We start from the raw sequence: 15,356 nt of genomic DNA, 5'->3' as shown, positions 1-15,356 counted from the left end.
ATTTTAGAGTTGTATCAAAGGTGCCTAAAACATATCCACATAAAGTTTTACAAGTTGTTCTATAGTGGATACTCTTTAAATGGTGAAGTTTACTTGCCATAACTTTGTTTATAATACAAAATGTGTGATCCAGAGATTGGCGGGTGAGAAATCAGACCTTTCAATATTTACATTCATCTAGAGCTTCCTCTTATCCTTGAAGATCCTAAAGAATTTTACCATAGATAAATATCACTGAATGCAGCCATCTCTGAAGTGGATCATGGCAGTCATAGTAAAATAGGGCTTGAGAGCGAAAATTTTGACCAAAGACACCGAGCAAACCTCAATTCTTATGGAAAAAGCCATTGGCTAGATTTTCAAACTACAGTATATAATTGTGCTGCTAATGTGTAGGTGCAATTACCATGATTGTGTGTGCACAAAACTGGGTAACAGCCTGCACTAATGCCTATTCAGATTAAATTATTGTAAAGGCCAGATATACAAGAAAAAGATATCTAGGTATAAAGGGTTCTACCTCAGCAGTTCTCAAATTGTGGGTCAGGACCCAAAGTGCGTCACAATCCCATTTTAATGGGGTCACCAGGGCTGGCGTTAGACTTGCTGGCACACGGGCCTGAAACCAAAGTCCAAGCCCCACCAACCAGGGCTGAAGCTATAGCCCCAGGGCTTCATCCTTGGGTGCAGGAGTCAGGCTTTGGCTTCAGCCCTGGGCGATGGGCCTCAGGTTACAACTTCCCAGCCCAGGTCTGAAGCCCTCAAGCTTTGGCCCCTCCCCAGGGCGGCGGGGCTTGGGCTTTGACTCCACCGTATGGGGCAGTGGGGCTTAGGCATCAGTCCCTATTCCTGGGGTCATGTAGTAATTTTTGTTATCAAATTTTGCGGCGGGGGTCACGGTGCAATGAAGTTTGAGAAACCTTGGTCTCGATAATCTCAAAGTCCCTTCCAGCCCTATACTTGTATGATTCTAGGTCCCTGCAGAAGAGCAGCACTCAGTTTAAAGTTCCGCAGAAGACCCATGCATAGTGAACTATAACTCCTGTAGCTTAGTTGTTTTGGAAGGACAGAGGGATGAGATGAACTCATAGGAATCTAGCTATCTCCAAACTGATGCTCAGACCACTGAGACATCGACTCCAGGAATTTGATAAACTTCAATCTGATTACTTTCTTCCCCTAATATGACTAGTCTATACACACGACAGCTGTCTGATAACCGTATTTTAGTTTACTGCAGTACAGAAAACTGCTGTTGATACTTCTGCCAAATGCCTTTTTTACCTTTTGATACTTGCCAGAGTATAACTTTTAAACAGAAACAGGCAAAGCCCCATACAGCCTGAGAGCTCCCAAGTTTCCAAAATATTTTTGGGGGGTTGTGCTACTGGTTTGTAAAACCAGTTCATGATTCTCTTCTCCTCTCCACCCCCGCTCCCCATAATATACATACAGTAATGAGATTTTTTTCTCAGAAAGGAGATTGAGTTTAAAAAAAATATTTTATTAGTCAGACGGAAACCAAGGGTCTATTAGCAATAGAGCCCCTAGTCCTCCCATCTCCTGCCCCAAATCCAGTCTGGCACAAATGAGCACCTATTAGACAGGTTTTTCAGTGCAAATTTTTTCTCTCTCCTTTTTTCAGTTTGTGTTTATTCTTCACTCTGCTAATGCTCTGCTCCATTTTTCATTCTGTTCTTCAACTGGATTTTTTTTTTTCTGTGCAATCTCTTTATAGTGGAACACAAACCTAATACCATGTGTTTCAAACTTGAAACACAAAATGACTGAGTTCAAAATTAGGTAAAACAGGTTCACCCAACCATATTTTTAAATTCTGCAACTTTGGCTATATGGCTTCTGATGTGTGCTGACATACCTTGCAGACTTTCAAATCCCAACTAGCTCCAGATTGCATCAGTCTCAAATCAGGATTACTTCTTATGACTAAAACCTTATTTTAAACACCTAATGAACATTCTCTTTCCCTCCCACTTGCTCTATTCCTCAACAATTCAATACCTGCATGAAAGACTGAGTGAAATCAATGAGTGTTTTATTGCCTGCTGAAGGCAAACAAAATATAGCTCTAGACTATTCACTTTGACACAGGTTATATTAGCGTTATGAAACTGACTTTGTTCAAAAATAAAAAGTCAGACAACCTTGGAGGGGAAAAAAAAATATCAAACCACTTCTGCTAGCTCCCACCAAACTGAGCCAGTTGCCACAACAGCGCATCAGTGAAAATGGCAGCAAAAGCTGGCCTCGATGCTTTGGGAAATTGCCCAAATTAGCTTACATCCCCTTTTAAAACCATGACTTCAAAAATCAGATTTAAAACAGTACCATCTACTAAGTGTGGTCTCGTTTCATGCTCTTAGCAAAATGGTGTGGTTTCTTTGTCGGCTCCAACTTGGAATTGTATAAACCATTTTTCTATCTACTATAGCCCTATTAGCAAATATTTTTACAGTCAATCTCAATTTTGGTTCCCAAAATTGTACAATCAATTCTACAGATGCTAAGTCCATCAAACTTTTAACAAATTATCATCCATGTTTTTACTAAACGAAAGCATTGGAAAAGCAGGGGAGGAAGTTTTAAAAAAAATCTGTGTGGGTTTTAGTTTCTCTCATTTTCTAATTGAAAAGCAGAAGTAGAGAAATATAATTTTTCTTCCCCACAGGGGCTCTTCTGGGTGTGGAAGTACTGAAGGTCTCCATTGCAAGCTGGCCAATTATGGTATGTAAAAAAAGATGGCCTTTATTGAAAGCAAGGAACAAACATAACAAACATACTCATAAACAAACCAGGGAAATGCAACCTAGATGGAGCTACTATAAGGTGGGTGCAAAACTGGTTGGAAAACTGTTCCCAGAGAGTAGTTATCAGTGGTTCAGAGTCATGCTGGAAGGATACAACGAGTGGGGTCCTGCAGGGATCAGTTCTGGGTCCGGTTCTGTTCAGCATCTTCATCAATGATTTAGATAAAGGCATAGAGAGTACACTTATAAAGTTTGCGGATGATACCAAGCTGCAAGTGCTTTGGAGGATAGGATTATAATTCAAAATGATCTGGACAAACTGGAGAAATGGTCTGAAGTAAACAGGATAAATTCAATAAGGACAAATGCAAAGTACTCCATTAGGAAGGAACAATCAGTTGTACACATACAAAATGGGAAATGACTGCCTCAGAAGGAGTCTGGGGATCATAATGGACCACAAGCTAAATATAAAAGTCAACAGTGTAACACTGTTGCATAAAAAGCGAACATCGTTCTGGGATGTGTTAGCAGGGGTGTTGTAAGCAAGACATGAGAAGCTCTATTCCGTGCTGATTAGGTCTCAACTGGAGTAGTGTGTCCAGTTCTGGGTGCCACATTTCAGGAAGGATGTGGACAAATCGGAGAAAGTCCAGAGAAGAGCAACAAAAATGATAAAAGGTCTAGAAAACATGACCTATGAGGGAAGATTAAAAAAACTGGGTTTGTTTAGTCTGGAATAGAGAAGACTGAGAGGGGACAGTTTTCAAGTATGTAAAAGGTCGTTACAAGGAGGAGGGAGGAAAATTGTTGTTCTTAACCTCTGAGGATAGGACAAGAAGCAATGGGCTTAAATTGCAGTAAGGGAGGTTTAGGATGGACATTACGAATAACTTCCTGACAGGGTGGTTAAGAACTGGAATAAATTGCCTAGGGAGGTTGTGGAATCTCCATCATTGGAGATTTTTAAGAGCAGGTTAAACAAACACTTGTCAGGGATCAGAGTAGCAGCCGTGTTAGTCTGTATTCGCAAAAAGAAAAGGAGTACCGGTGGCACCTTAGAGACTAACAAATTTATTAGAGCATAAGCTTTCGTGAGCTACAGCTCACTTCATCGGATGCATCCGATGAAGTGAGCTGTAGCTCACGAAAGCTTATGCTCTAATAAATTTGTTAGTCTCTAAGGTGCCACCGGTACTCCTTTTCTTTTTGTCAGGGATGGTCTAGATAATACTTAGTCCTGCCATGAGTGCAGGGGACTGGACTAGATGACCTCTCAAGGTCCCTTCCAGTCCTATGATTCTATGAATATGAAATCCCCAAAGTATAGGGCATGTTCTGAAGTACTTGTAATAAAATTAAAGCAACATTTATGCATGTGTTATTCTATGCTGGAATCTTCAGTAAACAGTTTTCAAACAAAGCTATTGGTGGAAAACAAAATACCAGCTATTTTACAAATATAGGTAAACTTTGCTTGTTCACACAATCTAAAATATGCAAACATCTGACAGTATCTCAGCAAGGATTTATTAGCTGAGGCTGTAGTGAGATGCCACAGTACCAGGATTTCATTTTTCCAACCCTACAACAGAACATTTTCTAGTGAACATTTAATGAATGAAGCATGGTCATAAATGAAAACTGAACATTAACTGTCACAGTAAGTGGAAAAAATGCATCTTGTGATGCATTAATCTTGTTTCTAAATGGTGATTATTCATTTAGAGGCAAATCTAGGCTCCTCCGGAGCTATAGAGAGAGCCCCTATGAAACAGAACTTCCCAGTTCTGCAAAAAGGCTGGGGCTGAATAAATTCTCCTTTCCTCTCACCCTCCAATTGGCAGGGGTATATGAATATTCCATGGAGTCTACTTCACCCATTGGGCTGAAGTTTCTTCTGCAAAGCTACTCCGCAGCAGCTTACGAGGAGCGGCTCCAAGGCCTGTATCTCTTTAGTGCCCAGTCTGGCTTAGCAGGTTACAGTTTGCCTCCTGTTCACCAATTTGAAAAAAACTCTAACCTGCAATGGGCCTTCTAGTCATTAATGAAGTTTAGAGTGGCACTACTTATGTTTTGAAGGGTGCTATACCTCTCTAAAGGCTGGCATATGGGAGATTTTTATACTTGGCCAAACAGTTAATTTCAAATAGTATTGTTGGACCTCTAGAACAGGGGTGGGCAAACTTCTGGGCCCAAGGGCCACATTGGGGTTGCAAAATGGTATGGAGTGCCGGGTAGGGAAGGCTGTGCCTCCGCAAACAGCCTGGCCCTCGCCCCTTGACTGCCCCCCTCAGAACCCTTGCCCCATCCAACCTCCCCTGCTCCTTGTCCCCTTACCACCCCCTCCTGGGACCCCCCGACACCCCAACCCCATCCAACCCCCTCGCTCCCTGTCTCCTGATCGACCCCGCCTCCCCAAACCTCCTGCCCCTTATCCAACCGCCCCTCCCCCCCATGCTATTCAGAGCAGCAGCACTGGCTTATTGGAAAGCCTGGGAGGTGGGCGGGCTGCGGGCATAGCTGCAGGCGAGGTGGGCAGCGGAGAGAGGGGCCGGGGGCTAGCCTCCCCAGCCCGGACCTCAGGGGCCAGGCAGGACGGTCCCGAGGGCCGGATGCGGCCCATGGGCCATAGTTTGCCCACCTCTGCTCTAGAAACTTTTGAAAAAATATACAATCCAAATGCTTGTGTCTGTAGATTTGTTCCTATAGTTCTGACACCCAGAGAAGGGGCAGAAGAATTCGGATAGGACCATACTTCCAAGATCTCAGTGCATGTCTCACCCCTCCCACATGGAACAGGATAGGTCAGTGAGCAGCAATGAGGTATTGGACAGGGGAGCACATTCTCCCAGCAGCCCCCTGGAGATTCTTAGGCTATATTTTGTGTCCTGTCTGAGCTGAGAAACCCCCCGTGTAGGAGATGCTGGGGCAGTCATGCCCACGGAGGCCCTGGTAGCTCAGCTCCCATTCTTTGGCAACGTGGCTTCACTGAAACGGATGCCAGAGTTTCCACAAAGCCTCTCTGCAGGTGGCCCCAGTCTCTGGATTTATGCAATCTGGCAACTTACTCCATGGGGCAGTCTCTCCTTCAGAATGGTTGGAGGGAAATCTGAAAGTGTCTCAGTTTTCCTTCCCTTAGTGCCCCTGTGGATTTTACTGTGTGTGCACACGTGTGAACGGGGGGGAGGGGTGTGTGTGCATGTTTGATCTAGCCCTGAGTGGCTAACACTTGGAGCCCAATTCGTAAGAGTAAAATATGTAGCAACACAGAATTTTTCTGACATTTTGATTGAATTGGCATTAAATACAGCGCATCTGATTTTTAAAAATACAAACTGAAGACCTACATGGACTGTCGTGGTAGAGTGCCACAATGTACAGTACAATGGGACCACACGGCATTACACTTATTTCTATCACCAAGAAAATGACTCATCTCATGAGAGATGGAGATGTGAGTTATGAAAGTTATTCCTTCATATGTGGAAGTAGATTGTACCTACGTCATTGTCTGTGGATATAGAGAGTCTATTTGAGTGATGCTAAGGTTGTCGTTAACTTACTGCCAATTGTCATCTATCGTTATCAATTCAACTTCCATTATCAGGCTTGAGCAAAGGCAGCAGGAAAGAGTCTGGCTGGTGCTTTCCAACTCGTCTTGTAGTTCTTGCTCAGTAGAATAATCTTCCCATTAATGTATAACATTCGAGGCTTCTGTGCTAATAGTAAGCACCTTCCAGATGCAATGTATATAACAAGACTGAGTCTAGGATTGTCACTCTGTGTATAACTCTGAAGCCTAAAATATCTGAGTCAGCGTGAAGTGATGGAAACAGCTACAAGCATGGTTGAGAGCTCTCTTTGTTCAGAATATCACCAAGTTTGACAATCATTGGGATCTGTGGTCTGTTACCATCCAATTTTTAAATTCGCTGCCATTTTAACTTTGATGTAAATCTGTGCAAGGCGTATATCTGGGCCATGGCAAGACAGCTAGATCACTGTGATATCACAGATAACTCAACCAACCACCATCATTACTCTACAGCTAGACCGCATGTAACAGTTTCATTGGCTGTATGAGGGAGAATGTACAGATGGTGGATTACTTGGCCCAACTGCCACATCCATGTGACATGTAGGATTTTAGCTACTAGTGATATATACACAATGGGTAGTATTTTTTCCATACTATGCTTGCTTTAACATTACTTCGGCATGACCACAAGTCACTCCTGCTAACATTAATTGTAACCATGGACCTACACTAAAAATCAAAAAGTAAGTGTACTGTGAGGTGATCAGACAACCACTGATTACCTAATCAGAAAAATATAGTACAACCCGAGAGGAAGAGTTTGTTTGTTTTATGTATACATGGAATTACTCAATTTGTAAATGCAAAAAAGTTTTAGGGAATTCCTAGTTAATGCTCTAATACCCTCCTTTATTCTGGCATCTGCTTAACATAAAAGGGATAAAAATAAGACAAAGTTTTAAAAGATCCCTTCAATTCTAACCATGGATTTGTGGTTATCATGTTGTATAACTTGTACATGATTGGAAGAGGCTAGAGGGCAGGAGGCAGAGGAGGGATTTAACTTGCAAGGGCCAAAATAAACATACTTATTGAAAATACAGAGGTAAAGAGAATGGCCATAGGTCTGATGCTGAAGAAAATTCTATTTTACTTTACATGGTGCTCACAAACAGTTTGACTGTAAAACTACAAACTCTGAAATGCTGCCAACTCTCATGAAACCTAGGGCAGTTTGCTGAGTCACTGCACACAAGGTAAAGCTAACCAAAAGGAAATGCATAGTGTGCTCAACAGTTGTTACAAGACTGGGGGGGGGGGGGGGGGGGGGGGAAATCAGAGAACACATGTAATAGGCGCATTCCTCTTCTTTCTCCACAGACTTTCCATTGCAATATTTGGCAAACTTCCCCAAATGTGTAGGGAATACAACTCTATTCTGACTGTGACATACTGAAATAGAGCAAAAGTATGTGATTTATATTACAGATACTTCTGGATCAAGGATAAAGACAGACTACATGAGTTAGATCCCTAATAATGTACCAGACAGTGGTTCAGCCATGAATTTTCTTAAAGCTTAACTTTTACACTAATAACCACCAAAGACAATGGTGAGACTCCCATTGACTTCAGTGGAGCAAGCCCTTAGGAGGATTCCATCCCCCATCAAAATAACTAACAAGAAAGAAAAGAACAACACAAGCTATGGGCTTTACTCTTCTCTGACCTACACCAGTGTGAATCAGCTTTAAGTTCACTGAGGTCAACAGGCTCAATGCTCAGCTGTACCTCTGCAAGTCAGGATAATTAAGCTCTATTTCTTTAATTCCTGCTTGAAACTGGCTTGGATATTCTTGGTTGAATTCAACACTGTATGTGAAGAATGCATACACTGCAGTCAAAGGCACACTTTTAATACACACTCCAGATGCACACCGAGGTCTTCCTTGTTTGAAAGCCTCAGCATCATACAATTCATATCACACAGTGCACATCTGGGTAAAAAGGTACATAATAACAGGTGGCTGTCATACCCTGCATTTGACATTAGTATAGCCAATACCAAATTAGTGTCTGGTAAGAGGGTCAAGCTAATAACTTGCTATTAAAAGTCATCAAGTGCTGACTCTAAGTGACTATTTAAGTCAAGCAAGTAGCATTCATACTAATCAGGTCAGAGACAGTGACTAGTCTGATTAGATACTTACATCCACATGTTAATTATACTCACCAAACAATGATGACAGATTTCACTAGCTCTTATATAAGCATATCAAGGGGAACGTTGTTACAGGATAATGTTCTTCTGCAACTGGGTACAAGTCAAGATGAAACACGGGCATTTGCCTTTCCCACCCTCCTTCCTTCACCATCAAGACAAAAGAGAGATGTTTGGTTTTTGCTCCAGCAGAGATTAATCCTGTTGCAATACTGTTCATTTTCTTTCCATCATCCCAGATCAGTAACAATGTAAATGCTGTCATTCCATCTGATGTATATTGCTCACTGTACTACTCTTGAAAAGCTGCATTCTGATAATCTTTGACAGCAGACTTGCTCTGTGCTTCAGCTAATCGGAAGCTATTTAGGAATACATTATAAAATACAGTGTCTAAAAGCATGAATAAAATGGTCTCTAATATGTGAGCCTAGTACAATAGGATTTCTGGTCCCTGACTAAGACTTCTAGGAGCTACAGTAATACAAATAATAAATAGGGTTATATCAGCAAGCAATGATTTGATATAACAATGGGATTTCACATGAAACTAAGTCCTCTATTGAGGCAGTAACTTTTTTATTATTGGCCTGTGAAGAGGCAGCAATCAGTATGGAAGAATCAAGTAACAAGAATGGCCACAAACCCCATACTCAACTACTACCCTACTACATTAATTTCTCATCTAAAAGCATTACACCAAAATATACAGTTAAAAATGGATACAGCCATAGAAAAACTCTATCAAGACAAATTCTCCTCAACTACAGTGCTCCATGGTTGTCCATTTTATGGAGGTTCCATAACAAATGAAAGTGTCTAAGTATTTCTAACAAAGGTAACTTACTTTTTTTTAAGCTAATGGTCGTTTTATTTCCACTAAGTTTGTGTGCAAGAATGAAAATAGTTACACAATTTTAGCATATTGACAAAAGTGCTTTTTATAAAGCTGCAAGATATTTAGGCAACTGCTCCCTTTTAATAAATAAATAAGACTGTGTGAATGGTATTATCAGCGTGCTACGATTCCTTGCAGGGCATTTCTTGCTGCAAATAATTAAGACTAATGTAAATATACTATTGTCTCTGTTGACCACTCTTGGATGTGCTGACACTGGGGAAAAAGGAAGCCTCTTGTAAGAGAAATGCTGTATATACATGAGCAGGCATAAAATTAAGACAGAAAGGACTTTAAATCATTGAACCATTTAAGAATTGGGGATATATGTCAAGAAAGACTTTTTTCCCACCAAATGCATCCGATGAAGTGAGCTGTAGCTCACGAAAGCTTATGCTCTAATAAATTTGTTAGTCTCTAAGGTGCCACAAGTACTCCTTTTCTTTTTAAGAAAGACAATGCGTTTCAGGGAAAGAATGTTTCAGAAATTCCTTTACCACAACCACTATTTTGGAAGCAGGCAAAAATGCAACCAACAGTTGATGTGGATGTTTCCCAGCCAAAATCCTGAGGTAGAATAAGTTTAAAAATAGACAAGAATACTGACTGGCCCTGTGCAGGTGCACAAATAGAGGAGAGGGTACAAGGACCTGCCCCTGAGTAGATGTCAGGCACAATTTGATCCTCACACTTAACTCCTTTGACTGTTAAGAACTATATTAAGATGAATGTCGGCATTAGTCTCTCCAGTGTGGGCTGGGAAGGGAGAAAGAGATGGAACCATAGACCATCCCTCCCTTCTATTCTGCCCCAGAAACATCCAGTAGGGATGGTTGGGTAAATAGGGGGAGTAGCTATGCTCCCCTTCCCCAACTTAGACCTCTGGAGAGCACTGTGCCTGCTTTCAAGTATAATGCTGCCCAGATTTCTGACTGGGCCAGTGTCCCTCTTCTCAACACAGCTCTTAAAATTCTGAGGCCTTCTCCTTTCCTGTTTTGCTTGTCATATACTTACATTGTAAGCATGCAGAGCAAGGGGAGTGATTGGGGCCTTTAAAATGGTAGGGTGAAATATACATCATCTTTTCCTTATTTTGAGAGTGAGGGAAATCTGGATCCAAACTACTGTTCTGGAGTGTTAATATTCCAACTGTCCTGCAGAGAATGGGTCTTTTTAAGGAGCTCCCCGTTATTCAGTGGAATTTGCCCTGCAGCACCAAGAGAATTTTATTTTCACTTTATGTAAATGTTTGAAAGTTTAATTTCTAAACGTTGATGTTTGTAGCAGTTATAATTTTGTTAACACAAAGCTAAAATCAGGAACACCCGAGAGTACCTTCCAATGTTAATGTCAGCTGGCCAAATTCTCCTGTTACACCACTCTAAAGGTGGAGCAGGATTTGATCTGGTGTGTACAGTTTGCATTCAACTCAACGGACAAAAGAATATTTCATTTAAAATAAAGTTTTCACTTAGGAGTTTAAGTGGCCTAAAAGGTTTCACTTTTTTTATACCATTTTTGCCATGTTATTATTGCCTGCAATTAAAATTTGGCCCTAAAATATTTAAAAGGTAATTCCTGCAACTGGTTAAAAAATCAAAATAAAAACAGCAGTAGTCTAGAGAAATTGTCCTGTAATTGACTACATATGCTGTCTAATGTTTACTCAGTATAAATTCTCCCAGTAATCAACAGCATTTAAAATAACAGAAATGAATTTGTCAGAAAAATTGTAATTGTGTTTATGCCTAAATCTCTTATTTCCATTCTGTGCATAAGAACCCAGTTGTTCATTCTCTAATTACAGACTAACTTGCTATTTGGCTTATTTATTTCTCATAAACCTTTAGGAATGGGGGAGAAGCCTCAGCTGTAAAGTTCCTTACACACCTGTTGCTACATGACAGCGATAGTGTAATCTTAAGAAAAATTGTTACGCTCATTCTAATGGTCAAAATATGAAATCATAAGCTGTTACACTGATTTTTTGAGTTACGTTTGAATGGTAACTCCATGAGTCACTTCAGATTTACACCAGTTTAACTGAACAAAATCTGGCCCCCAAATGTCTGCTACAACGATAAATGGAGGCATTCTGAAAGTTACTTCTAAAGACTCCATTACAAACAAGACTACTGTGAGATTAAATACACAGAATTAGTGTTTCAGAGTAGCAGCTGTGTTAGTCTGTATTCGCAAAAAGAAAAGGAGTACTTGTGGCACCTTAGAGACTAACAAATTTATTTGAGCATAAGCTTTCGTGAGCTACAGAATATTTGCTCCTCTTATTTTCTTATTTTCTCTCTCTCTCTCTCTCACACACACACACACACACGCTCACTCTTCAGTTTTCCAGTTAAATTCATATACTTTGTTTTATGTCTTATTCCCGAGACTGAGAAACCTGTATTCACCTGCAGCATGCAATGCAGCACATGCATTTAGGGTGCAGCCCATATGAGAAACACCCACACCCAGGCCCACACTGCATGGATTGTGATGCGTTTGCCAGAAAGATCTGCACAAGCTTTAAAAGAAGTGACAGTCCTAAAATAACGTGTGCCATATCCATTCCTTGGACAACATTTACTTCTCCCACTTGGAGGTTCCCTCTCGGTTTTTAAAATGTCAGCTAGTTCTTTCTGGCTACCTCCTTCCCATTTTGCAATCATAAAACAACTTTGTGCCATTGTCTCCTCAAGCTGAAGTGCAATGTACCAAAAATGTCTTCCCACTGTTCTTCAGCCATTCTTTTTTGGCAGTCGCTAGACATTATTATCTTCTCCTGTCCAATGACCCGGTGGGAAAGAGAAGGAGGAAGCTGGGGAGGAGGGAAGAGCTTGTTTCAACATATCCAAAGATTCATTTTCATCGCTGTGCAACATGCTGTCATTCCGGGTGGCAAATTCCAGCCTTAAGACCACCCCCCCCCCCCGCTCGGGAGTCAACACACACACAACGCCCCTGTGCCCACCCTGGGGAGCATGGAGCTGATGTCCTGGTGTTATGAAAGGCAGAGCAGGAAGAAGCGGAGGGTGGCTGTAGGAGGATTTCCTCCCAGGAAGGGCTCCAGGAAGCTCTTTTCTCTTCCCCGAAGCCCCAGCTGCCAACGGGCTCGGCGAGCCGCCCGCTCTGATCCTCCAGCAGCGTGGCCGGAGAGCGCTGGGCAGATCCCGCTGCCCGGGAGCGCCCGTCCGGCGGCTGTAACCGGGGCAAGACGGGAACGTTACAGAGCAACCGCCCCCCCCCCCCGGCGCCCCGGAACGAGCTCGCGGACCAGCGCGGAGCCCAACGGCCGGAGGCCGGGAGCGAACCCGTCGGCGACTTACCGGGCAGCTCCCGGCAGCAGCGCGCTGTCTCCGGTCCGTCCGTCCGTCCGCCCCGCTCGCTGGGCTCAGCCCGACGCCGTGTGAGCTGGAACAAGTCGACCCCAGAGCGGCGGCGTGGAGTCCCACAATGCACCGCGAGCGTCTCGTCACATCCCCTCCCCGCCTGTGGCCGGGCGGGCAGGCGGCGCTCGTGCCGCCGCCCCGCCCCCGCCCCCGCCGGGCCGCGGGCACAGGGGAGCGCGCGGCCCCCTCGCTCGCGGCTTCTCCTGCCCGCCCGTATTTCACCCGCCGTGTGCACAGAGCCCCCCGCTTCCATCCCCCTCCGCACCGAGCCCCTCTTCCCCCTGTGCACAGAGCCCCCCGTGCACGGAGCCCCCCGCCCCGCTTCCCCCCCCCCCGCACCCTGCGCACGGAGCCCCTCTTCCCCTGTGCACAGAGCCCCCCGTGCACGGAGCCCCCCGCCCCGCTCCCCCCCCGCACCCTGCGCACGGAGCCTCCTGCCCGCTTCCCTCGCCCTCGCCCCCGCACCCTGTGCATAGAGCCCCCTGCACCTTGTGTTCAGAGCCCCCCGTCCCGCTTCCCCCCCGTGCACAGAGCCCCCCGCTTTGCCCCCGCACCCTGTGCACAGAGCTCCCCCACCCCCGCTTCCCCCCGGTGCTCAGAGCCCCTCACCCATTTTCCCCCACACCCTGTGCACAGAGCCCCCTGCCCTGCTTCTCGCCCCACACCCTGTGCACAAAGCCCCCTGCCCCTCTTCTCCCCTCCTGTGCTCAGAGCCCCCATCCCTCGGGCTGTGCACAGAGCCCCCCACCCCGTCTCTTCCCCCCTGTGTGCAGCGCCCCCCAGCCCTTCTTTCTATGCATAGAGCCCCCCTGCTTCTCTCCCCCACCCTGTGTGCAGTGTCCCCCACCTCCTCCCACTGTGCAGAGTCCCCCTCCCCTGTATCTCCCCCCCCCACCCTGTTCACAGAGCCCCCAGCCTTTTCTCTCTCCCACTGTGCACAGAGTCCTGGACTGGACCCTCCTTTTTCACCCACCCTGTGTACAGAGCCCCCTGCATTGCCCCACACCCTATGCACAGCCCATCACATTGATGGAATAGCCCTGTTCCCACTCCCCCTGCCGCTCCCCTACCCATACTGCAAAACCCGAGGCCCCAACCCCCCTCTTTTCTCTCCCTCCCTCCACAGCTCCCCTACCCACGGAATGTGCAGCAGCACACCGCAGAGACCAACTCCCTTTCCATCTGCTTCTCTTCCTGTCTGCCGCCTACACTGCGGGCAGAACACAGAGCCCCAGTGCCCCATCTCCTGCTGATTCTCACGCGGGGTGGCGAGCACAGCAGCACTTGCTGCTCTCTACAATACAGACCTGTCCTATATACCCACTTCCCCTGCGGCAGGGCCTAACTCAGCACCTCGTGCCTCCCTTGGCAGGGATTCTCCCCCAGCCTCCTGTTGTGACCGACTCAGCGTGCATTGCCCAGCGCCCCGTGCCCTCCCTGCCTCTTCTCCTCCATCATCTGAAAAAGTATGTAGTGCACAATCCAGTCTTCATGACAACGTCTCATTACCTCTCCCACTCGGAGCACACAGCAAAGTGCCTCCGCACCATTCCCCACAAGACTGCCTCTTCTCTGCGGCTACCCCCGCCTTGTGCTGCAGGACAGGGTGCTCTGTTTTTAAATCTAAATCTTGTCTGGCGTCCTTCTAAAGAGGCTGGGGAGATTGGAAGCAAAAGGCTACAGTGAAGCTGAGGGATAATTTTTCCTTATTTGAATAAAGTTCCTTGTTCAGTGTTAGAAGAAAGTGTCTCTAATTCTCTCCCACACAGTCACATGATGCACATACCCTCACCTGGGGCGGCTATGGCCACCCACACTGCCCCGCATCCCCTGTTTCCTCACACAGCTCCCAAGAGGAATTCTGCCTTAGAGATGCAAACATGTCTGTGTGTACCCTGTTGTCATGCAAGGGGAGCGTGCCTGCAGCTGCTCTTCTTCCTGGGGTGCAGCCTGCTCCCCACTGCATCACCAACCAGATCTGCTGGTCAGCACAGAGAGGCAGGTGGGGCTCTGTCTCATTCTCTCCTTGATGTCCTGAAGCCTAGGAAGTGTTTAGGAGGGGAGGAGTGCTGCACTGGGGGGAAGTGACGGTCACAAGGGCTGCAGTTGTGCCCTGCTGCTCAGGAGCATGGAGAGGAGGGGGGCAAAGCTCCCTTCATCCTCCCTCTGGTCTGTGCCTGCGACATGCCCCCCTCCCGATGCCACCTGCCCCTCTACTGCTCAGCCCCCGCTGCTGCTGCTACCTACCCCCCTTCCAGCTTGTGACAGGTCTTTATGCAGTGGGAGGGGGACTGTATACAAGGAACCCCTTTTCCCCTTCCTTGCACAGGCCTCCCGATAGGGCCTGCCCCCTCCGTGCGCTGCCAGGCCCGCATGCTACCCGATGGAGTGATAACTTCATGGCTGCAGGAGTCAATAGGCTGCATGCCTGGGGGAGGCAGCGGGGCTGCTGGGCATTTGCGGGCAATGGGGCTGAGAGCACCTGGGGGCCCATGCTTGCGTCCCTTGTCCCACCTCCCGCTGGCTGTGCTCCCTC

General features: G+C 45.7%; 1 protein-coding gene across 5 annotated transcripts in view; it reads right to left on the bottom strand.

Moving 5' to 3' along the window:
• The window catches only part of LOC119859821 (core histone macro-H2A.1), a 75,127-nt gene extending 62,224 nt beyond the window's left edge, over window positions 1-12,903 (bottom strand). For 4 of the 5 annotated variants that reach the window (XM_038412526.2, XM_038412528.2, XM_038412527.2 and 1 more), the window contains exon 1: window positions 12,758-12,903. The gene's annotated coding sequence lies outside the window, so the exon portion shown is untranslated. Of the gene's footprint in view, window positions 1-12,638 lie in introns of all 5 variants that reach the window. The other variant, XM_043520215.1, reaches the window with a different exon arrangement.
• Between the last annotated feature and the right edge of the window lie 2,453 nt (window positions 12,904-15,356).

Source organism: Dermochelys coriacea, chromosome 8 (assembly GCF_009764565.3).
Source record: "Dermochelys coriacea isolate rDerCor1 chromosome 8, rDerCor1.pri.v4, whole genome shotgun sequence".
NCBI classification, from domain to species: domain Eukaryota; kingdom Metazoa; phylum Chordata; order Testudines; family Dermochelyidae; genus Dermochelys; species Dermochelys coriacea.
This window is presented reverse-complemented; position numbering and strand designations above follow the sequence as displayed.